Source organism: Myotis daubentonii, chromosome 18 (assembly GCF_963259705.1).
Source record: "Myotis daubentonii chromosome 18, mMyoDau2.1, whole genome shotgun sequence".
Lineage (NCBI taxonomy): Eukaryota > Metazoa > Chordata > Mammalia > Chiroptera > Vespertilionidae > Myotis > Myotis daubentonii.
Window position 1 is genome coordinate 21108800 of NC_081857.1, and position 26019 is coordinate 21134818.

A 26019-nucleotide genomic window follows, 5' to 3' on the forward strand; every position below is an offset into this window, starting at 1 on the left:
TTTACTATCTTTTGCATGCGAATGGTGGAGGAGTGGTGGGGAAGGCCCCAGACAGCTTCAGGATAGGGGTTGGTCCCCAGAAAAACCATCAACCTGATTAGAAGGTTAAAATTTTTAACCCCATCCCAGATCTCTGAGGACAGGAGAGTGGCTGAACATTGAGTTCAATCACCAATAGCCAAAGATTTAATCATCATGCCCATGTAATAAAACCTCCACAAAATATAAGTCACATCCAATTTATAGTCAGCCAAGCAGAAGTAGTGGGTACCTTGGGTATCCCATTTGCAGCTGGCATCTTAAGTGGGAGTAGTCTTGTGGGAGTTAGCCCTTAACCAATGATGTCTGTGCTAACTCCAGATAGTGTCAGAATTGAACACACAGTTCAATTAGACACACAGTTAGTATAGAAGAAATGGCTGTCTGTGTCAGAAAAAAGTACATTTGGTGTCAGAAAATACCCAAACAGAAATCTTTTTGGAAAAAAACCTTTATTAGTGGGACATAGCTTTTGTAAGATTACATTTGAAGCTCAGCCTCATGTTTACTGACTATTAATTCTTACACTTATTTGTGTACAAAAGCTCTAAGTCAGCGGTTCTCAACCTGTGGGTCGCGACCCCTTTGGGGGGTCAAACCCCTTTCACAGGGGTCACCTAAGACCATCGGAAAACACATATATAATTACATATTGGTTTTGTGATTAAGCACTATGCTTTATGTTCAATTTGTAACAATGAAAATACATCCTGCATATCAGATATTTACATTACGATTCATAACAGTAGCAAAATTACAGTTATGAAGTAGCAACGAAAATAATTTTATGGTTGGGGGTCACCACAACATGAGGAACTGTATTAAAGGGTCGCAGCATTAGGAAGGTTGAGAACCACTGCTCTAAGTGAATATGCCAAAGGTAAGGGACTTCTTTTAAGAAAAGTGTATGTAGACACACTCACTATTTTTCTTTACAATTTCAGATGTCTCAGAGACCACTGACTGAAAAGTTAGTCCATAAGATCTTACCAAACAACAGAAAGTCTTTATTTCAGCTTAGAGATGAGTATTTTATATTTAAGTCCTATATAGCTGTAGAGTGGTGGTTATGTTAGGAGTTTTTCCATAGGATATTTTAAGACAGTAAATGAATACATTGCTTAGAGCAGAGTAAATACCTAGAAATGGAAAAATATAAGAAGAAACAAATCCAGCCAGAGAACACTTATAGAAATAAATTGATTATGGGAGCAGGTATCAGAGATTTAAATGCCTGAGTGAAGTTTTTGTACTTCAGGAGTATAATAGGCATGTGTACGAAAATTAAATGATGGGCTAAAGAACCAAATAAACCATCAATGACTAGCAGAGTGGCTTGTACACAGTAGGAGCTCAATAAATAATTCTTAGATTCAAAAGTTTCTTCTTTTGAGAAAATTACTTTAAAGATGACTGAAAAAGCAAAATCTCTAACATGCAATGAAAATGAATTAAATTTGCAAAAGGAAAGCTGACAAAATAAAGTTTTTTTAAAATGATTAAAATTCATTTTTTATTATAAAACTGAATCATAATTTCATTTAAATCAAGACAACCCTCAGCAAAATCATGGACAATACTACTTCAGTTTTCCTCTAAATGAGACTTTTTTTTATGGTAACAGACTCTAGAGAACTCCATAAATAGGATATCATTCTATACCTGTGACAAAAGAATAGCCCCCATTTGGGAAACAGGGGTGGGAAAAGCCACAAAGTATTGCCTTAGTACCTAAAAACTGTCTGTAAGTCACCCAAATCACTTGCCTGGGTTAGGATGGAATACATCCAAATATACAAAACAACAAATTAAAAGAGTTTCCTAGATTCTTGCTCTTTTATTTCAAGGAAATCCAATACTTTATATAAAACTCTGAACTTGAATAAAAAATAAAATAAATACATACGCATGTCCATTACAGAAGATTGATTTCTAAAGGATTCAAAACAATCTTGTTCATCAGCATCTCAGAGTGTTATTTTTGTTAGAATGTTACTGAAATATACATAAACTAGGACAAAACTCTTAGTGTTTATTAAGAACCCATATAACAGTAAAATCTTACAAATTAAATACAAATAAAACCACAAAACCAATACTAACCAACCAACAACATTAACATAACAGGACAACAGATGTTGTTTGCAGAGACAAAAATCTCAACTGATAATATGAATACCATACTGACTGCCAATATACCTGTTCTTCTGAGTGTGGAATGCCTATGTAACTGTGTCAGATGTGACATACTTCCCCAATCTCTCTTCATGAGGCAGCATAATACAGTGGCTAAGAACTACAGAATCAGACAATATGTATGAAAACCAATTCTATCATTTATTAGCTCGGGAAAATTAACTGTTCTGTACTTCAGTACCCTTCTCTGTAAAACAGGAATAGTGACTGCATATCCCACAGGCTTATAGTGAAAATTAAAAACTCTTAAAACACAAATGCTTATATTAATTACTAGAGGCCCGATGAACGAAATTCATGCAAGGGGCTTGGCCCTCGCAGCCCTGCCTTCATCCAGAAGGTCATTGGTCGGTCCCCAGCTGTCCGGTCTAATTAGCATATTTTGCTTTTATTATTACAGATGATTCATGATTATACATGAAGAGCACTTAGAACTGCTCAGAACACAGAAGATACTCAAAGAATGTTAGTTAATAGAATGTGAACTAACACAAAACTTATGTCATACAGCAGGTTCTGGCATCATCTGGCCCTCTACTGGCCATTTATGCATTAGATACGCTTCAGTTCTTATGAACTCTTCACAAAGTAGTATAGTACTGTCTGAAGCCAACATGACTAAACAAGCATAAACATAGGCACTATAATCTCCTGGCATTATTAGTTTATAAAATAGTCATCTAGATGATATAGAATATGCTTCTATAATATTTTCAGATGATTGCTAACATGAACACACTGTCTTTTTAATTCTCATAGGAAACCTACAGACTCCTAAGATAATACATGCATATTCCAATTTGCATATGCTTTAAACAACAAGGTCTCCTAAATATATTACTTGAACTGTCTACAATATATTGTACAAAATAGGTTATAGTTCAAATTTAATATGTATTCAATAATACTGCCAATACAAATTTCTTATATTGTTAATTCTAATAACCCATAGCACTTGATCTCTAATCTCCTCTCCAAAGCATAGATGGATTTCACAGACCATTTCACAGATAAAGGAGGTCAAAAGCTAGAAAAATTCCTATTTCCTATCAACTCGCCATTAGCCTCATATATAACATACTAAAAATATTATCACCTTTATCAATAAAATATCTAACCTATGTGGTTCTTATTGCTTCAACATTCATTCAAAGTCAACACACTGCATGCAATCTAATTATTGGATTAACAAACAATAACATAAAACACAGGCATTTGAAGAGAAAGGGCAAGGAATATTTGTTATATACCTTTAAATGAGTCATAATCCCTGTTAACAGGGCTTTATAATTGGGCACAACTTACATCAGACTTTTTTTTACCTGAAAACTTTTGGAATTCCTAAATAATAAAAATTTGATATATTCTTTAAAAATATGTACATTGGGTGTTGATCTATAGCACCAGAGAAACATTCTCCAATTATTTATTTAGTTTCTACTTCCTCTTTTTGCATTCCTGTTTTAATTTTTTTCCACCAGAAATATTGGGAATCTGTGAATAATTTGCAAGTCAGTTACATCTGACCTGGTTTCTTTGTCTCATCACCCAGAAATCAGTTGTTTCCTAATACTAAAATGCTAAGGACAGATCTGTAAATCAACTGATAAACCTCAAAAGAGGACATTCTAGTATTCTCAAGTGTCCTGTACAAAGAATCCTCATCTAATTGCTTTTCACTTTTATACCCAAATAGAAATAAACTAACCTGGCTGGTTTTGTTTTTTTAAATTTAAATTCTTTATTGTTTAAAGTATTACATAAGTCTCCTTTTTTCCCCATTGACCTCTTCCAGACTGCTCCCACCCCCCAGCACATGCCCTCAACCCCCTACTGTCGGTGTCCATTGGTTATGCTCATATGCATGCATACAAGTCATTTGGTTGATCTCTTACGCCCTCACCCTCTGCCTTCCCTCATAGGTTGGACAGTCTGTTCAATGCTTCTATGTCTCTGGTTCTAATTTTGTTCACCAGTTTATGTTGTTCATTATATTCCATGTGATATTTATCTTTCTCTGACTGGCTTATTTCGCTTAGCATAATGCTCTCCAGTTCCATCCATGCTGTTGCAAATGGTAAGAATTCCTTCTTTTTTACAGCAGTGTAGTATTCCATTGTGTAGATGAACCAGTTTTATAATCCACGCATCTGCTGATGGGCACTGTAGTTAAGTTTTTAACTCAGGAGTGTGTGTCCTCCAAATTTGTTCTTTTTCAAGATTGTTTGGCTATTTGGGGCCCCTTGATTGCCATATGAATATGAGAATCAGAATTTCCATTTCCAGCTGGCGTGACTCAGCAGTTGAGCATCAACCTATGAACCAGGAGGTCACGATTTGATTCCGGTCAGGGCACATGACCAAGTTGTGGGCTCAACCCCCAGTGTGGGGTGTACAGAAGGCAGTCAATGATTCTCCCTCATCATTGAGGTTTTTATCTCTCTCTCCTCCCTTCCTCTCTTCATTTTGAGACGTTCTTCTTCACTCATTGCAGCGTTTTCCTGCCAGCCCTGGAAAGGCTCTTGGCGGCGGTTTCACTGGGTATCCAGAGTTGGAAGCATCCTAACCTGGCTGTGTTTTATGACAAAAATAATCTATAAAGTCAATAAAAACTCATACAAATTCCTACAATCTAATACATTACAACAAAATTAATATACTCTTGCACGTACTTAATAATTCTGAGCCTACAGTATATTAGAAGTAGTATACATTGACTCTTCATGGAATTCAAAAGTACCCCATAGTTAACTTTTGCAATTCAATATGCAAAAGTTGTTTGAACAGCCCGGGCCCAGTGGCTCAGCTGGTTAAACATCATTTCCTAACCAAAAAAGTCATGGGGGTTCGATTCCTGACCAGGGCACTTAGTTGGGGCAAGTATTGGAGGCAATCAATTGATGTTTCTCTCTCTCTAAAATCAATAAAACATATCCTCGGGTGAGGATTTAAAAAAAATAATTGTTGCATTATATTATTGAATCTATTAAATGTATACTAAATGTGTAAAATATGTATAATTTAAAATATGAAGAAGTAATTTGGAATACATATTGTTATATTCACATTTATGTATCTCCATACTAACTCTGACCTTCACTGACATGGCTTTTACTATTTCTACGTGAATAAACCCCAAACCTATATCCTCGGCTATGTCTGCTAACAAAAACTCAGAATGCCCAAAATTCAATTTGTTTTCTCCCCAAAGCCTAGTCTTCTCATGTTCTTTATTTCTGTTAATATCAATGCCAGTATCCGAATCACACAAATTCACAATCTCGATTATTATGGTCTCACACATTCAACAAATAATTTACTGAATATCTGCTATGTGCCAGGCACTGCCCTAGGTACCTGGGATACATCAAGAGGAAAATAAAATTCCCTGTCCCAGTGGAATTAACATTCCTCATTCTCCTTTCCATCCCTGAGTTTAGTGATCGGGTTCAATCAATGCCACTATCACAATCTCTTCATTCATTCTCTCCTTTCCTTTTATTTAAACTATTTCAACAGACTCTTAAATGATTTACCAATCTATAAGCTTTCATCTCTCTAATACATCTCACAAACTGTTGTCAGATCAATGTTCCCAAAGCACCAATCTGATTATCCTGCTCAAAACTTATAAGGATTTCCCAATGGCCATAAAATAAAGCCCATACTCCTCTGCTGGCCTCTAAGGCATCCAGAATGGTCTAATCTACCTTTGTAGGCTTATCTTCCAAAATGGAGAAAAACAATTTCATTTTCACAACCTAAACCTAACACCAAAATGAATAATTTATTACTCATTTTAGCAACCGCATCTTTACCTTTGTTTACAACTATTGCCTCTACCAGGAATCCCCCACCTCTACCACTATCTTTTATAACTAACTTCCAAATCTTAACTATCCTTTAAGATGTAGATTGAATTTAATCTCTTTTATGCTTTGTTTTGATTCCTCCAGCTGGATGTCATTACTCCCGCCTATGAAATACTAAAGTACTCCATTTGAAATCATTTATAGCACTTAATATTTCTACCTTATGTTTTAATTACCTATCTGTTATTTGATCCCCATTTGACTGGAAAGTCAGGTTTTTAGCCACCTTGCTTATACTTGTTTTTTAATATTATTATTAAGGAAGTTACTAAGCTTTATTCATTCAATGAACATTATTGGAAATCTATTTTGTGCACTATGCCAGGCTCTAAAGAAATACAGCTGACTCTTGAATAACATGGGTTTGAACTGCATGGGTCCACTTATACATGGATTTCTTTCAATAAATACTATAAATGTATTAATTCTTCCTTATGACTTTATTCTCTCTAGCTTACTTTATTGTAAGAATACTGTACACAATACATATAACATACAAAATATGTGCTGACTGTGTTATTGGTAAGGCTTCTGGTCAACAGTAAGCTATTTAGTAGTTAAGTTTTGGGGAGTCAAAAGTTATACCCTCACTTTCTACTGTGTGGGGGGTTGGCACCCCTAACTTCAAGTTGTTCAAGGGTCAACTGCAATGATGAATCAAACAAGGAGATGACAAACATATAAACAGATAAATTAAAATATAATGTTAAATACTAAAAAGAAATATGAATAAAATTTCAAAGTCTAAGGCAGGAGCAATCCTATATAATAAAAGGCTAATATGCAAATCAACTGAACAGCGGAATGACCAGTCACTATGACTCACACTGACCACCAGGGGTCAGATGCTCAACGCAGGAGCTGTCCCCCTGGCCAGAGCAGCGGTGGTGGTGGGAGCCTCTCCTGCCTCCACAGCAGCATTAAGGATATCCAACTGCCAGAGGGAGAGTGCCTAAGCCAGTGGTGGGCAACCCTTGGCACGCGTGCCAAAGATGGCACGCCAGTAACTTTTGCTGGCATGCGAAACACTCTCTTATAATCTTCCATTTACAAATGTTTTCTTAATATCAACTTTTTTATTTTTCAGATAAATTCAGTGTAGGTGCATCTTAGATCAGCTGTGGGCAAACTATGGCCCGCGGGCTGGATCCGGCCCGTTTGAAATGAATAAAACTATTGAAAAAAAAGACCGTACCCTTTTATGTAATGATGTTTACTTTGAATTTATATTAGTTCACACAAACACTCCATCCATGCTTTTGTTCCGGCCCTCCGGTCCAGTTTAAGACCCATTGTGGCCCTCGAGTCAAAAAGTTTGCCCACCCGTGACTTAGATAAATAAATAATTTTACATAACAAGTTATCTTAAAGACTATAGACATGGATTGATGAGAGAGGGGAAGAGCAATTTCTATGCCTCTGCCTTAACTCTCCCTGCCTTCCTAGATCCGACCAGTGTTTTGGTTTCATCCACATACACTTGTGAATCTTTGTTCTCAGTGATGAATTTTGTTAAGTCTCATAATAGGAGTAGCCTGACGGATGAAAGTAGTAGCTCATGCATATCTCTGAAGGTCACGAAATATAAACCTGATGTAAAATCTCTGTCATCAGTGATGCAGCAGCAAAAGTCCCACTGATAATATCAAACGGAGTCATAAAGTTTTCTGTTGGACTATCAGTGTACATATGTACATTAAAAAAATAAATGTATTTTTCATCATCATATGCTGTGTTTTCGTCGCTCGAATGAATTTTATTATTTCTTCAAGGTTCTTCACATACGTACACCTTAAGAGATATCAAGTAGGCGTAACATGTTCTCAAAAAATTAGGGTTGGCACGCAGAAGAATTTTGAGTCAGAGATTTTGCTGGTTTTGGCACACACTCACAAAAAGGTTGCCCACCCCTGGCCTAAGGCGTCAGTCAGACAGCCCCAAGTGTTCTCAACTGCAAGAGGACATAGGCCGGGTGAGGGACCCCTCCTCCCCAAGGGCAAAAATTTTGTGCACTGGGACTCTAGTGAAAAAATAAAAGTAGATGAAATATGGGAAAAGAAAGATACCATGAAGCAAAACAGAAAAATTAGGCAAATAACTAAACAAGAACAAAGGGAAATTAATATCTCCAAGATTTTGAGCCCAGGTAAAAAGAAAGTTGATTATTGATCATATTAACTGAGTTGGAAAAAATCAAAGAAAAAAATGTGGGCAAAGAAAAGATAAACATTTGGGTTGACAAACCACTTTAGGTATCCACAGGACAACTGAGATGATCAACAAACAAATGAAAAAAGAGATCAACAGTTTGAAAGATAGGTCATAGCTAGTGGCTAAGAGTTGACAATCATCTATATAAAGGTGATTTGAAATTGCCTAGGGTCTGGATAAATGAAATTTCTCAGAAAGTGAGGAGTGGGCTATCGACAGAATCTTTTGGAATATACAGTAGCAATAAGGAAAAAATCAGATGTATATGGTGCCACAAAAACTAAAGTATTTTAAGAAGAAAGAGAGATTTAAAATTATCAAAAGCTGTTTAGAGAAGAGATATCTGTATCCCCTTGTTCACTGTAGCATTATTAACAACTAGAGGCCCGATGCACGAATTCATGCACAGGTGGGTTCCCTCAGCCTGGCCGGCAATGGGGGCCGATCAGAGCCAGCCGGCTAGGGAAGAGACCATGGGAGACTGGCCAGTCGCAGGAGGTTGGCTGTGGGAGCTCACTGAACACCAGGCCGGCCAGGAGGAGGGACCTTGGGAGGTTGGCCGGCCATGGGAGGTTGGCTGTGAGAGCGCAACTGACCACCAGGGGGAAGCTCCTGCATTGAGCATCTGCCCTCTGGTGGTCAGTGAGTGTCATAGCCACCAGTCAACCGGTCGTTCAGCCGACTGGTCATAAGGGTCGCTTAGGCTTTTATATATATACATAGATAGCCATAACGTGGAAATAACCTAAGTGTCTATGAACAAATGAATGGATAAAGAAGATATGGTATGTATGTATGTGTACACACACAGAGGAATATTCAGCTATGAAAAAGAAGGAAACGCTGCCATTTGTAACAAATTGGATAAATCTTGAGGGCATTATGTTAAATGAAGACAAATACTATATGTTATCATTTACATGTAGAATCTAAAAAATCTGAACTCAGAAAGTAGAGAAACTTGGTTAACCAAGGGCTGGAATAAGGGGAGGGGAGTAGGTAAAGGAATGGGGAGATATTGGTCAAAGTGTACAAACTTCCAGTATAAGATTAACAAGTTCTGAGTATCTAAAGTATAACATGATGATTATCATTAATAATACTGTATTATATACTTGAAAGTTGAAAAGAGTGTATCTTAAATGTTCTCATCACAAAAAAGAAATGATAATTATGTAATGGACTGGAGGTGTTAGCTAATGCTATGGTGATGATCATTTTGCAATATATAAATACATCAATTAACACGTTGTACACCTTAAATTTATAAAATGTTATATGTTAATTATATCTCAATAGAGCTGGACAAATAATTTAAAGATAAATGAGAATATCTGAGTTTAAAAAAAAACAAGAAAAGGTTCATTATACTAATAGTAGTTCTGTTTCTTTTAAAAAAATACAGATTTGTATTGATTTCAGAGAGGAAGAGAGAGGGAGAGATAGAAACATCTATTATGAGAATCATTTATTGGCCACCTCTTGCGTGCCCCCTACTGGGGATTGAGCCGATAAGCCAAACCATGACCTCCTGGTTCATAGGTCAACCACTGAGCTACACCGGCCAGGCAATAATTATTCTGTTTCTTGAGCTGGATGGTGACCATAGATGCCTCGTCTACATATGTATCTATCTATCTATTTAATTGCAATGCTGCAACTAAATTATAGAGAAAAATAGCTAAATTAGAATGCCTAGACTCTGACTTTCTACTTTAGAGCCTCTAATGTAAACTATCCATATTAAGATTAATAAAGAAAAGCAAGCTAAAAGTTAAAGAAAAATTTTTTTAAAAGCTGTTTATAAGTCAAGGAGGAAGAGACTAAGAGGAGGTAATTAGAACTGAGGATCAGGAGCTCACTGGTGACCTTTACTAAATGGTTTCAGTAGAGTGATGGGACAGAAGCTAGATTAGATTGAATTGAATACACATGAGAGCTAAGGATATTATGGCAATAAATACTAATCAATAATAAAAGTAGGTAACATTTATTGACTGCCTACTATCAGATGTTGTTTTGAGTATTTTAAACATTTTATGTTAACAGAGGCTCACAACTCTTAAATGTAAATATGATTCTTGTTTTACCACTGAGGATCTAAACTAAGAAAAGTTATTAAAGCATCTTCCCAAGTATTGCTCATTCTATAATCTGTGCTTCTTTGAGAAAAGGATATGTGCCCCACTATACGGAGTGAAATCTTCTTTTCTGAGACTTACTTCTGATTTTGGCCTCTGAATTTCCTTTTATTTTCAAAACTTTTCTAAACCATTAGATATTTACATCAGGTATAGTAACTAGCCTCTGAGAGGGCCCCAGTGATTCTTGCCTCCCAGGAAGTAATGCTCTTGTGCAATCTCCTCCCATACTAAATAGGGCTGACATGTATAACCTATAGAACAGGGGTCCTCAAACTACAGCCCGCGGGCCACATGCAAATACAAATATTGTATTTGTTCCCATTTTGTTTTTTTACTTCAAAATAAGATATGTGCAGTGTGCATAGGAATTTGTTCATAGTTTCTTTTAAAACTATAGTCCGGCCCTCCAATGGTCTGAGGGACAGTGAACTGGCCCCCTGTTTAAAAAGTTTGAGGACCCCTGCTATAGAATATTGCATAAATGACCAAATACTACTACCAAGGCTACACCATAAAAGAGATTGCGGTTTTCATCTTGCTCTACTAGGTGTACCAGTTAATAATGCGGATTTTTTTTAAAGCTGGAGTTACACATATGTTGATATATATGCGATTTGACATGTATGCTATTTTGTTGTATTGACAGCAAGCTTCAAAACTTCATATGTCAAATTTTCTGAAGGTGTTAACATCATAGATATTTTTACACTTAAAAATGTCGAATTTTGTGCCCAAAAAAAGAGAGCATTTGAGGGAAATTTTAATTCATTAGTTTATTTTGAAAAAAAGTGCTGCTGGAAAGTATCATATACTTCGGCAAGCTAATGGTGAACATGCTCCATCTCAAGATGCTTGTGAACATTGGTTTAAACACTTTAAAAGTGGTGATTTCGATGTGAAAGACAAAGAACGTCCAGGTCAACAAAAAAAGTTTGAAGACCAACAATTACAGGCATTATTGGATGAAGACGCGTGTCAAACTCAAAAACAACTTGCAGAAAGATTAAATGTTGCTCAGCAAACAATTTCCAATTGTTTACAAGCAGTGAGAAAGATTTTAAAGGAAGGAAAATGGGTGCTACATCAACTGAACAAAAGACAAATGGAAAACCGAAAAGTCATCAGTAAAATGTTGCTTCAACGGCACGATAGAAAGTCTTTTTTGCATGGAATTGTGACTGGCAATGAAAAGTGGATTTATTTTGAGAATCCTAAACACACAAAATCATGGGTTAATCCAGGTCAACCATCAACATCGACTGCAAGGCCAAACTGCTTCAGAAAGAAGACAATGTTCTGTGTTTGGTGGGATCAGGAAGGTGTGGTGTATTATGAGCGTCTAAAACCAAGTGAAACTGAATACTGATTGCTACCGACAACAAATAATCAATTTGAACCACACTTTGATCGTGAAATGACAAGAATGGGCCAGAAGACATGGCAAAGTAATTTTGCTTCATGATAATGCACTATCACACACTTCAAAACCAGTTAAAGACACATTAAAAGATCTTGCCTGGGAAGTATTAACACACCGCTGTATTCTCCAGAACTTGCTCCTTCAGATTACCACTTGTTCCAATCGATGGCACACACACTTTCTGAGCAGCACTTCAAAACGTACGAAGAAGTGGAAAATTAGGTCTCTGAATGGTTTGCCTCAAAACTAGAGGCCCAAAGCACGAAATTCATGCATAGGGGGGTGTATGTCCCTCAGGCCAGCCTGCGCACTCTCCAAGCTGGGACCCTCTCACAATCCGGGACTGCTGGCTCCCAACTGCTCGCCTGCCTCCCAGCCTGATCACCCCCTAACCACTCCCCTACCAGCCTGACCGTCGCCTAACTGCTCCCCTGCCAGTCCAGTAACCCCCAACTGCCCTCCCCTGCAGGCCCGGTCACCCCTAACTGTCCTCCCCTGCCAGCCTGGTTGCCCCCAAGTGCCCTACCCTGCAGGCCTGGTTGCCCCTAACTTTCCTCCCCTGCCGGCCTGGTTGCTCCTAACTGCCCTCCTCTGCCGGCCAGGTCACCCCTAACAGCCCTTCCCTGCAGGCCCGATCCCCCTCAACTGCCCTCCCCTGCAGGCCATCTTTGGCCATCATGGGGGTGGCCATCTTGTGTGTTGGAGTGATGGTCAATTTGCATAGTACCTCTTTATTTGATAGGATATCTAACCCTTACAATATTCTTGAAAGGTAAATACCTACATTTTACATACACACAAAAAAACTAATGTTCAGAGAAATAACTTTTTAAAGGTATCAGCCAATAAGTGAAATAAATGCAATTAAAGCAAAAATTTATGTAAAAGGCCGAAACCGGTTTGGCTCAGTGGATAGAGCGTCAGCCTGCGGACTGAAAGGTCCCAGGTTTGATTCCGGTCAAGGGCATGTACCTGGGTTGCGGGCATATCCCCAGTAGGAGATGTGCAGGAGGCAGCTGATCGATGTTTCTCTCTCATCGATGTTTCTAACTCTCTATCTCTCTCCCTTCCTCTCTGTAAAAAATCAATAAAATATATTTTAAAAAAAAAATTTATGTAAAAGTAAAGCTACTTTCTCTACTAGCTTCAAATCTGAATAGATCTCATATCCTGAAGGAACCCTTCCCTTTATTCTATTCATTCCTAAAGGTTCTATCCTATTTTCATGTTAATAGAGAAATTTCTCAAATGAAAAGTACACACGTTTCCTTGATTACTTTAACCTCTTAAAATCCAGAATAAAGTTAGCACAAGACAATTAATGTTAAAAATTCACCAGTGGGCTCCTTTTGTCATATCCAAAGTCCTATCCTTAATCGTCATTCTCATTGACCTGTTTACAATGTCAATTCTGATAATCCATTTACCCTTAAGACCCCGGACTCTTGTAGCAATATATTTTCCAAGATTTCCTCTATTGTGTCTCTATTTTTCTGCCTTAATACTACTTTCCCTTAGTAAATTGTTTCTTTAATTTCTATCTCAATTAAAACTATCTTATCTTTTGATACAGTTTTTTAAATTCCAGCTACTTATTTATACTTATAGACATTTCACACATGAAATCAGCATATTTAAGAACTAATTTCAAGAGTTTACCATCCCCCAAAGTAGCTACTTTACCAGTTTCCCTAGATTTAAAGCATATTGAATTCTTCCCCCTTTACCCCCTATACCTATACTAGTAAGTGTTATACTTATTGTCCTAAGTGCTTTCCAATAATTAATTCATTTCATTTTACATGATCCTCAGAAGTAGGCATTACTATTATTATCCCCAGTTTAAACTGTGGCACAGAAAGGCTAAATGACTTGCCCAAGCTCACAGAGTTATCACAATTTCAATTCTAATTTCTCAATCAAGAACTGAATTTTTTTAAAGTCCATGATACTAAGCAAAAAAAAAAAAAAAAAAAAAAAATCCTATAGAAAACATTTTGCAACGCTTTCTTTTTAGCAAATATCTAATAGCAACATATTTTGAAATACTCATATTTCAAAAGCTTACTCTACTCAAAAAGAAATATTTATAAAAAATGTATAAACCCGCCTGACTGGTGCAGCTCAGTGGTTGAGCAACAACGCATGAACCAGTTCAATTCCTAGTCAGGGCACATGCCTGGGTTGCGGGCTCCATACTCAGTAGGGGCCGTGCAGGAGGCCAATCGATGATTTTCTCTCTCCATTCCTCTCCCCTCCTCTCTCTCTCAAATCAATAAAAACTTTTTAAAAATATATAAACTCTGTCATTAGAAGTGGTGACTCAAGTTGATTACCAACAGTTTTATTACCTATCAAATATATTTGAAAAATGAGAAAGACTATCTCAGTTTCATTATCACTGATCATATTTGAGTTTGTTAAATAAAACTAAAAATGGTTAAATCAACATTCACTAAATAAGCAAACTGAAAAAAATAGGAAACTTCTCTAAATTGATACCAAAACAATTCATTTCCAGAGTTCTAGCCACACTTTGTAGGGGACAGACATGAACTTTAATTTTCTTCATATACTATCTTCAATCATGCTCTTCTGAAGCTCTATTTCTCATCTTTTAATGACATCTCAGGCAGATCTCATGGCCTTTCAGTCATTTTCTATTGTTAAAAAAAAAAAAGTTGCTAAATATGCCAGACACCGACAGATTCTGGATGCTGACAGTTATCTACTACTCTGCCTAACACATAGTAGGCTCTCAATAAATACTATATATTATTACTATTACTAGGGGCCCGGTGCACGAAATTCGTGCACTGGGTGTGTGTGTGGGGGGGGGGGAGTGTCCCTCAGCCCAGCCAGCCCCCTCTCACATACTGGGAGCCCTCAGGTGTTGACCCCCATCACCCTCCAATCACAGGATCGGCCCCTTGCCCAGGCCTGACGCCTCTGACAGAGGCGTCCGGCCCGGGCAGCGGGGACCCGCAGTTGCAGCGGGGACCCGCAGTTGCAGCGGCCCCGCGATCGTGGGCTTCGCTTTAGGCCCAGGCAAGGGACCCCTAGCTCCTGGGACTGTCAGCTTCGACAGTGCCCAGCTCCCATCGCTGGCTCCACCCCTACTTCCTGCTATCACTGGCCAGGGCGGAAAAGGTGCCTGATTCTCCGATCATGGCTGGGGGGCAGGGCAAAGGCGGCCCCAGGGCTGCCTTTGCCCTGCCCCCCAGCTCTTAGCTCCCCCCTGGGTTTCTGATCACTGTCAGTGGCAGGGGGCTTCTTCCTGCTTTCCCTTTCGCCTCCCTGCATTGTGCCTACGTATGCAAATTAACCGCCATCTTGTTGGCAGTTAACTGTCAATCTTAGTTGGCAGTTAACTGTCAATCTTAGTTGGCAGTTAACTGTCAATCTTAGTTGGCAGTTAACTGTCAATCTTAGTTGGCAGTTAACTGCCAATCTTAGTTGGCAGTTAATTTGCATATAGCCCTGATTAGCCAATGAAAAGGGTAGCTCATACGCCAATTACCATTTTTCTCTTTTATTAGTGTTGATACTTGATCAAATGTAATATGCCACTAATAGTAATATACTCCATAACTGTATGTGCCTCTAAGCATGAAAGTCTCCAATTAACCTATGAGACAGCATTGATTATAAGATGTATATTGATGTCAGATGTTAAAATGTGGGAAAAGTATATATTAAAATTAATTAAATAAGGAATTTATTCAAGGTTTCATTATTTTTGGCTAAACTATTTGGCTTTTCTGTCTTTGGTGTTTTCTCTCCAATGAACCCTTTAAGATCTAAATTACACATCTCACTTTGCACTGATCCATGCCCTCAATCTCTTCTTTAAAATCCGTGATGGTTCACACCCAGGAAACATTTAAACTGCTAAGCAAGGTATCTGAGGCCTTCACCCTTTGATCCCTTCCAGTCCACCTTTCCAACCTCACCCTATCAGCTCTCCAACATCTACTAAACCAGGTATCATTAATATGCTTGGACACTTCCACCTATCTATGCCTTTATACAGTATTACCTTTCCTACCTGGATTGCCCCCAGTGCCCTTTCCCTCTTCACCACGTGATCAAACCCTATTCCACCTCTAGTAGCCAGGTCAAATACCATCTCTGTGATACTTCCAAGACAAATACTTTTGATTTCCAGGGCAAGATAAATTTGTCATCCCTCCAGAACATAATACTATGATTAGGAGGCCACACAAGTTATGAGCTCCTCTTAGAGCAGGGTTTTACTTAACTTTACATCTCTGGTCCTTGCATGATCCTGACAATGTCACACCATGTGAAGGCTCTGAAATAAGGCACACCTGTGTCTGAATTTTGGATTGTTGTTTTTTCACTCACTAGCTCTGTGACCTTGGGTAACCTACGCAATCTAAGACTCAATGTCTTCTTAAAACAGAAATTACAAAACCTACCTTAGAGGTAAGGATTAAATGTAAAATGCCTGGCACACCAGAAACACTCAATTAACATTAGCTGCTGTTATTATCATCATAATTGTTTAACTAGAGGCTCGATGCATGAAATTCGTACAAGAGTAGGCCTTCCTTCCCCTAGCTGCCAGCACCAGCTTCCCCCTGGCACCCGGGACCTGGGCTTCCCTCACAGCCTCAACTTCGTCTGGAAGGTCATCTGGAAGGACGTCTGGTCTAATTAGCATATTACACTATTATTATTATAGATTGCTTTTTTTTTAAAAAAAAAAGGAAGGCACCCTAACTGGTGTGGTTCAGTTGGTTGGAGTGGTGTCCCATGCACTGAAAGGTGGCAAGTTCGATTCCCAGTCTGGTACATGCCTAGGTTTCGGGTTTGATCCCCAATCAGGGCACTTACAGGAGGCAACCAATTGATGTTCCTCTCTTACATGGTTATTTCTTTCCCTCACTCTTCCTCTCTCTAAAATCAGTAAGAAGCATATCCTCAGTGAGCGGAAAAAACTAAAAAGATTTAGAAAGTAAAGTGGCACTCAAGAATACTTAATGGATTGGTTTAATACATATTCTGATCTTCTCTAGTCATATTGTATATGCCCCAACTTTGGCTTCATAATGTGTCATAAGAAATGGGAGTGTATTCTTCATGTATAGGTAACACACATAACCTGTGTTAACATTCAAACATAGATTATGTTACAGGGAAATGGCTAAATGATTCTTCAACTTTCCTAAGTCTTGCTTTCTACCTAACCCCTCAAGTTTGACCATAATTCTTTAGTCCTGTCTCCATGGATAAGATAGGTTCCTACCCAGACAGAGCAATGGCTAATTTTCTGTAGTCGAGTGAACAATAATATTAATGTTTGAGTTTCATAATTTACTCGAGTCTTTTAATTGATACACACGAGAACTATTTTAGGTGGTTAATGTGATCTAAAGGATTAGATTCAGGTTAAATATATTAACATAGAGTATTTGCGCAATCATTAACAAGAACATTTAAATTCATATTAATTCTTACAAAGAAAATTCATTCTTGAAATTTAAAAGCAAAGAAATATTTGTATGGCAATGATAAGATTCAGCAAAGTCCAGCAATGAGCAGGAGGTCAATACTCTTTATGCAGCTTCTGCTATCAGCTAGTTCTGAGACTGAGCACATTGATTCATCTATAAAATAGAGGTGCTGAAAAGTTCATTTTCAACTCTAAAATCAATTCTAGTATTAAAAATTAAATTATATTAGAAAATTGAGAAGAGCTAAAATTAGACAGCCATTAAAAACTCAAATAACTCACTTAAGCTATTTAACATACTTAAGAATACACATGTGCATTTCACCCCAATTTAAAAAAATATACAGATATAGTAGAGAACCGAAATGAATAGAAGTTACAAGTAACCAGAGTGACCTAATTTTTCAAAATAGCTAATTTTTCCTATCTGGTTTTCTTACTGTATATAAAAAGGTTAAGGACAATTTATTAACATAAATATTACAGATAACAGAAATAATAGCTAAAATCAACAAAGTCATTTTCCAAGAAAACCTGAACTGGTCAAACCCAGAGGGACAAGTTTTGGGCTCGGTTTCCCTCACAAAAATACTGCTAACCTAATATCAACACTATTTAGCTCTGCAGGAAAAGTTATTTTAAATATATATATACACACACACATAAATACACACACTAGAGGCCTGGTGCATGAAATTCATGCACAGGTATGATCCCTAGGCCTGGCTGACGATAAGGACCGATCTGTGAGACAAACAGTGGGGTGACCAGGGAGCCCCTGCTGGCCCCCCGCCTTGGCTGGCCTGAGGCGCAGCTCTTGCATTGAGTGTCTACTCCCTGGTGGTTAATGTGCGTGATAGCGACTGGTCATTCCACCAGTCATTCCACTGTTCAGTCAATTTGCATATTAGGCTTTTATCTCTCTCTCTCTCTCTCTCTCTCTCACACACACACACACACACACACACACACACACACACACACGGTTCTTACTATGTGCCAGGCATTGTTTTAGGCACTTTTCTTTTTTAAACTCATTTAATTCTCGCAAAACTCCTTTAAAGCTAATATTATTACCCTCATATTACAGATGAGGAAACTGAAGCACAGAGAAGTTAATAAATTTTAGAGCTGGAATATGAACCTAGGCAGTCTGGCTTCAGAGTTTGCACTCTGTATGCATTATTAACATACTAGCATATGATGTGAAAAAAAAATAATACAATGAATTAGGGTGATTGTGTTAACTCAGCCACGAACCAAGTCATGTGACGTTGAATCATTTAACCTCTCTGGACTTCATTTCCCAATCTATAAAGAGAAAAGGTTTTTTAAATATATATTTTATTGATTTTTACAGAGAGGAAGGGAGAGGGATAGAGAGTCAGAAACATCGATGAGAGAGACACATCGATCAGCTGCCTCCTGCACAACCCCCACTGGGGATGTGCCTGCAACCATGGAACATGCCTCTGACCGGAATCGAACCTGGGACGTTTCAGTCCGCAGGCCAACACTCTATCCACTGAGCCAAACTGGTTACGGCGAGAAAAGGTTTTTAAAGTACTTACCATAGTGCCCAATACAGTAAGCACTCAAAAGGTAAGTTATTATTGTCACTGCTACCACCAGTCTATTATTTACAATTCCCATATAAAAGCTAGAGCTCCAAAATATGACAGATTTGATTTCAAATTCTGGCTCCACTAAGCCTAGGTTTTCTCATCAGTAAAATGGAGATAATAAATCATCTATCTTGCAAAACTGTTGTAACCCTGGTTCCTAACTGCTGAATAAATGTTAACTCCTTTCTCCTTAATGACAAACTAACATTTCCACTAATTCAATTCAAAGAAGAGAGAATGAAGTCCCAGGGAGCCAACTGTCCTTTGCAGTGGGGGATATGAACGGAAAGAGATACCAAAGAATTCTCACCCATTCCTCACCCATGGGGTTCCCTTATCCTCTTATGTGCTTCTTAACACTAGAGCTTTTTCTCAGGCCATTTCCTTACTTTCTGATAGGAGTCTTACCTGGTATACTCTAAGGCAGCAACAAACAGAAAATTTTCAGGAGACCCAAAAGGTCAAAACTATTTTCATAATAATACTACAACTTCATTCATTTTTCTTCATTCATTTTTTTTTCCACTTTCATTCTTCCAAGAGTATACAGTGGAGTTTTCCAGAGGCTACATGAAGTGTGATGTCATGTCTCTGATGACTAATAAGTGTGCTTGTATACTTTTATATTTTTAAGATTTCTCAGTTTTAATTTCTAATACAGCATGTATCAATAGACACTGGAATCCTCAATAATTTTTAAGAATTTCAATTTGGTCCCGAGACCAAAAAGTTTAAAAACACTGCTCTAAGGCAGGGGTCCTCAAACATTTTAAACAGGGGGCCAGTTCACTGTCCCTCAGACCATTGGAGGGCCGGACTATAGTTTTAAAAAAAAACTATGAATATATTCCTATGCACACTGCACATATCTTATTTTGAAGTTAAAAAACTAAACGGGAACAAATATAATATTTGTATTTGCATGTGGCCCACGGGCCATAGTTTGAGGACCCCTGCTCTAAGGTATAGAAAAAGCCCTCAAAGCACATGGTTTATTCTGTGAATTACAACTTTACCAATTTAGCCCAAATAAGTAACTCACACAATCATCTAAAAACTCCCTACATTCCTGTCTGATTACATTTCAGCCCTTTAATCTTAAAAAAGAAAAATCACTTGCTCACTAATTATTTATGAATAGTCAGTGACAGAGCTGGGTCTAAGGACTTATATCTCCTTATTCCTGGTGTATAGTCTGTCTAAATACTGCAGGTCAACCTCAATAAAAAAGAAATGACTAGGTTCTCAATCAACATATTGTCCCTCTTGTTACAGAGATAACAAAATTGTAAGTTATGCTAACAGCAGGTAAATTATACTTTCCTCTGACTTCTAATAAATAAACAACTTTTAAAGAATTTTCTGATTAGTTCCTATAAATACCATATACCTGCTGGTGATGGGAAGAAATAGGTAATTATTTCCTCCTATAAACAAACTAGATTTAAAGGTGTATAACATAAAGAGTTTGAAAAACTAAGGTGAAAGTCTTCCATATCATTTACACAAGTGATCCAAATTTATAACTATGTCCCAGGACCTCGATCTGCAATCTTCCCTTTCAACACAATCTTTAATTTTGAAAATAGTATGTTTACTGAAATATAAAAGGAAAAACACACACACAGAAACAAAAAATACTGTTTTTTTTCTATTTTTAAGATAATGAAACAGCTAAAATTTAATAACAAATCATCCTATACCAAAGTAAAACCCCTCTAAATATTGGTTGAGTGAATTAATAATTTTTAAGTTATTTATGTTCATGAGCTTTGTCTACTTGGCTTATTTTTAGCATTTACTAGGTAAGGGGAAGACCTGAAAAGGCAAGAACCTTAGTGAATTCTGACACTCTCTCAATCTTAAAAAGCCAATTCAATACCAAGCAACCCATAACCCAGGTTTGGTTAAGCTGTGCAACTTGAGCAGTCTTCCAAGCATTTTTTATGTCAAATCCATCTCCTATGAATATCTATATAATAAGAGCCTAAGGACCGTTACGGCGGAACGACCAGACGACCAGTCACTATGATGTGCACTGACCAGAAGCCGGGCTCACGGCTAGCGAGTGCAGTGGCGGTAGTGGGAGCCTCTCCTTCCTCTGCTGCAGGTGGGCGGTAAGGAGAGAGGGGTCCCAGACTGCGAGAGGGCCCAGGCCGGGCTGAGGGACCCCCCCCCACACACCCCAGTGCACAAATTTCATGCATCGGGCCTCTAGTTTACTTCTAAATTATATCCTTCTAAAACTGTATACATTATAAAACACAGAATTTTTTATTTCTTGATTTCACAGAGAGAGGAAGAAAGAGAAAGAGATAAAAACATAGATTTGTTGTTCCACTTATTTATGCATTCATTGGTTGATTCTTCTATGTGCCCTAAAAGGGGATGGAACCCATAACCTTGGCATACTGGGACAATGCCCTAACCAACTAAGCTACCCGGCCAGGGTCAAAACATACAATTTTTAAAATAGAAGTTATTAAAAGATGAGACAATGATAAAATAATTCTTACCTTTCATTTGAGAATATTACAAAAATATTTTTAATCTAAGTAAGTATCAATAATAACACTTTTAGAGAACATAACTGAAAAGCTTCATTATTTATTAACATCTTAATTTAATAATTTTGTAATATAGCATTCTAGTTCAAATTTCAGGATTCAGTTGATTGTGAAACTTGATTATGACTATCCACTGAAAATTCCCTAAGAATACCTACTAAACAAGGACACATCAATCCATTTTTAGTAAAATGTTATTTCTTCCTTCTCTTATGCATAAAAAGAAATATAGCTACTACTATCTAATACTACCTTCTCTTACTCCATGGAAATTAGGAGTGCTCTCCTTTGGGGTCTATGATGCAAATATACTTGAAACCCCTAACCAGCACAACTTAATCAGTCTCTCAAATGCTTTCTGGATTAGGGCTAGATTTGAAGCTAGAACTAATTTTCCATGGTCACCGCAGGTCAAATAAGATTCTTAGGTTCTTATGATCTGGGCCTTCACCCAAAAGCTGTTCCAAAACCAAACTGCAGGGTTGGATGGACAAGTATAATCTTCCCAGGATACTTACCCTAACACATTTCATTATAGGAAGATAATAATGAACAGTAATACCTTCCTGTCTTATACAACATTCATTCACTCATTTAAGAAGCATTTGTAAATGCTAGGCATCTTACTGATACAATCATGTACAAGTGTTATCTTAAATATGCTATACTGTACTTTCATTTACAGAAGCACTGAAAGAAAAAGTGTGATTTGTGCCCCATCGGGTGGCCAAACTGGAAATTTCAAACAAGTTCCAGCAAGGCAAGTTAACCCTAACTAATGAACACAATACCTTTGGGAAATTGAAGCCTACAACACAAGTGTTCTCATGGGAGAGTTCTATAAATGAAAAGCACAATTGTGTTATGGCAATATTTCCTTACATTTGAAAATAAGGGATGTGCAGTTATGCAGAATCTCTCCTTTCCCAAATCCTGCAACAAAATATTAATCCATGACTATCACTGCTTATTTAATTAAACAAAAGAGTTTCTTTGAGTCAGCTTTCCATTCACAGATTAAAATATAAAAATTTTTGAAAGAACACTATTAATTTAAAAGGATGTTATTAATAATATTCCTTTAAATTATCTCCTCTTCATATATCAAACAATTAAACCATAAAAACATACAGAAATTTAGAGCCAGATGGGTCCTTAGAAAATACAGGACTGTGACTTAGAAACCATCAAATCTAGTTGGCTCTAGTTACAAATGAAGAACCTAAAGCCCAGAAAGAGAAAGTGAATTAATCAGGGTCACAGAGCTAGGCTAGGGTGAACTGGCTCCTAATGCTTAAACATCTGTGCTCAAGAGACTAGCTATCTATATCTGATCCTGGACAAGTGACTTAACGTCTCTAGACCTTAGTTTCCTTGCCTGAAAAAACAAGGAGATAGATAATCTCTAAATTTCCTTTAAAGTCTAAAATCATAAAATTTAGGTGCCTCATTATTTTAGAATCTTACAAAACTAAAGTATACACTGACAAAAACCCTTTCTGGTTCCTGAGAAACCAAACCACAGGACCCTAGGGAAGAAAATTCAAGTCAGCAGCCTAAGGCACCAAATATATTTGCTTCCTTTGTTAATATTCTGTAAAATATTAACATAGTCAGACTAGTCTATTTGGTTGAAAGTGGTCTAAGTTAATTTTGATTAATCAATTACAGAACTCTATACAATCACTGATCCTAAATTTTTAAAAAATATTCTTACAAAAATTTATTAATGTTCTATTTTACATGCTAAGATGTACATTCAAATAGATTACTGGAAACAGGAATAGTCTATGCTCATTTTTTTTTTTTATTCCTTGTAAAAACTATTCAGAAGTGGATAGAATAGATGTTCTTCATACGGTTCTCCATATTGCTCTATTCTTTTGTGCTTTATTATTCTCTCTATGAAGACCTAATCTAGGAACTCTACAATTTACTTTTAAATTAGAAACTCCAATAATTTTCAGGATATGGATGGGTCACTATCAAATAATTTTAACAATCCAAGGAAGAAAAACAATTAAAAGTTAAATCAAAAACCTATAACCACAACGAACCTTAAAAAGCTCTGGGCCTACAGTCTTACTTTATGGAGGAGGAAGGAGTCCTGGAAAGGCAAAAAGACTGTCCCCAAGGTCTTATGGCTAACATATACAAGAACTAGCACTACTGTGTGACCAAGTATATCCAATAATACACATAATCACAGATATAAAACAAAATTGTCAGCTTCTATGTACTGCTCTGCTTAAAACAAAATTTAATATAGCAAAAGGACATAAAAACCAAAGATAAAGCATAGTGGTTCACAGCACTAGAAACCACCCTGGGCTAGAAATGAGGGGTAATATACCAAAATTTCACTACCAGTGCTTGAATAACAAATGCAAGTGTCTGTTCTGCTAAGAGTGTTCCAAGAGCATCACCTTCATACATGAGAAACTACATTTTATTGTATTACAAGAAGGTTCTTTTCTCTAGCAAAAGCTAACATCTTTTATGATGTTCTTCCTCCTACCCTCCTAAGTTTTAAAGCTGCCAAAATTTCTGAATGCAAAACACTCTTATGTATTTCTCTTTATTTTTAAAGGACCAGCACCAGCTCTTGAGAAACAATATACCACACATAAATCCGAGCCCTATTTTTTAAAATGTCTTTAATTGCTCCAATGCACAAAGAAGAGTGCCCCTTATTTAATTTTGCCTACCAAACAATGAGCTTATGCAGGGCAGGAGTCACATAGTAGGGACTCTCTGCAAAATAAAATTTCCATTATCCACAGTAAATGAATTTTTCCCAAAATGATTTATAATTGGCCTGGGAAAGATAATACAATCACAAATGTGCTCAGGAATTTTGTCCCTCTTGTAACCAACCTTGAGTAACCATTTAAGACTAGTACCCGAATGGAGTAAGTGAATGAAGAGTCCCAGAATTACTGTGGTTACTCCAGCCACAAAGCTGGCATTACAAATCAGGAGGTAATTGCATTTTCAAACTAAATCGTACGCTTCCACTTCCATCCCCAGATATTCCAAATTAATACAGTTCTCTGAAACAGTTAAGTGTTGTAATGCTTAAAATGAATCATAGCAAACAGCCACTATTACTTCTGCCCAAATCAAGCATGCCATACTATACAACAAGTGCAAGATGTTGCCTCAGCATGCTATGCCCTATGCCTCTATGAAGAACTGGCAGTGGTGCTGAAAATTACTACTCCTGGAATACGAAAGACCAATACCCTCCTTTCAATAAAAACCATCGTCTGGACTCTCGCCAAGGTTTAAAACTGCCTGAATGTTATTAGGAACAATAAATCAAAAACTCTCCAGGCTGAAAAGCTATCCCCTTATTTCATTCTCACAAATGCAGCCACAAAACACTATAAGAAAATTAAGTGACAAGAAAAGCATTACTAATTTTAGGCCTCTCGTTTCTGGCAATAATAAAATGCTGTATGTTACAAGGTGGATTTATTTTACAATCTTTCAAGGTTCTGTTTAACCGACCTACAGCCCTTTCCCCGTCTTCTTCAATTATTACAACTGCTATATGATTAAATAAACTCGCACTATTGCTGAAACACCCTATCACTGAACTTAAATAGAAATGAAACAGAGCACCAAAATATTTTATTTCACAAAATCTAGCTGGCGTATTTGTGTTCCTATTGATTTTATACTCTTTGTTCTTGCACATAACATAGATGTGAATTCCTGGAGTCTTTCTCTATCCAGGAGCTGAACTGAGAATAACCTACTGCAATGCTTAAAGCCCTTCAGGTTATCTCACCTTCTGAACATATACATGGGCTCATTATCTTCACTTTCCCCCTGTATTAATGTAAGGTTCCTTACCACTATCAATTAAGTACCCTACAGGTTATCACAGAAATTAGGAGGGAAGGGGGGGCCATGATTTCTGTAATAGGCAGGTATGGCTTAAAAAAAAAAAGTACATTGTTTACAATACAGTACTTTTCTCCATAGTTAATATTTTAGGGGCAAAAAAAAAAAAAACAAACCCTGAAAATTTTAATAATTCTCTTCTTTCCTCCTTCCTCTTGCCCCTTCACTCCTTTCCAAAACAACACAAGAGTCAAAACCTAAGACGTGATTACTTTGCACACTCCATGCAATCAGCCGAACGAGTCTTCTCATGCAAACGGAGTAGTTGATGACAATACGTCGGTTTCACACTGCATGTGTGATACACATTTCAATCAAGTTTCAGCCCAGTTACGAAGCCTTTGTCAACAGTGGCAAGTGGGCAAAGGCAGAAGGGCTCTACGGGGCGAAGGAAACCGCCAGAGGGGCTGGTCGGAGAGGAGGGTTCCTCGGGGAGAGAAACGCGAGCAAACCTGGCCACGGGGGCGCTCGCCCGGGTGGGGACGAGAGGTCAGGGGAGAGGGGAGGGGAGGGGAGGGAAGGAGCGCGGAGCGGCCGCGACCCGGCTGCCTTCG

The 26019-nt window shown here is 37.6% G+C and overlaps 1 protein-coding gene across 2 annotated transcripts in view; it reads right to left on the reverse strand.

The window, feature by feature from the left end:
- Window positions 1-26019, reverse strand: part of XPR1 (xenotropic and polytropic retrovirus receptor 1) — a 111807-nt gene that overhangs the window by 85203 nt on the left and 585 nt on the right. The gene's annotated exons all lie outside the window — the stretch shown is intronic.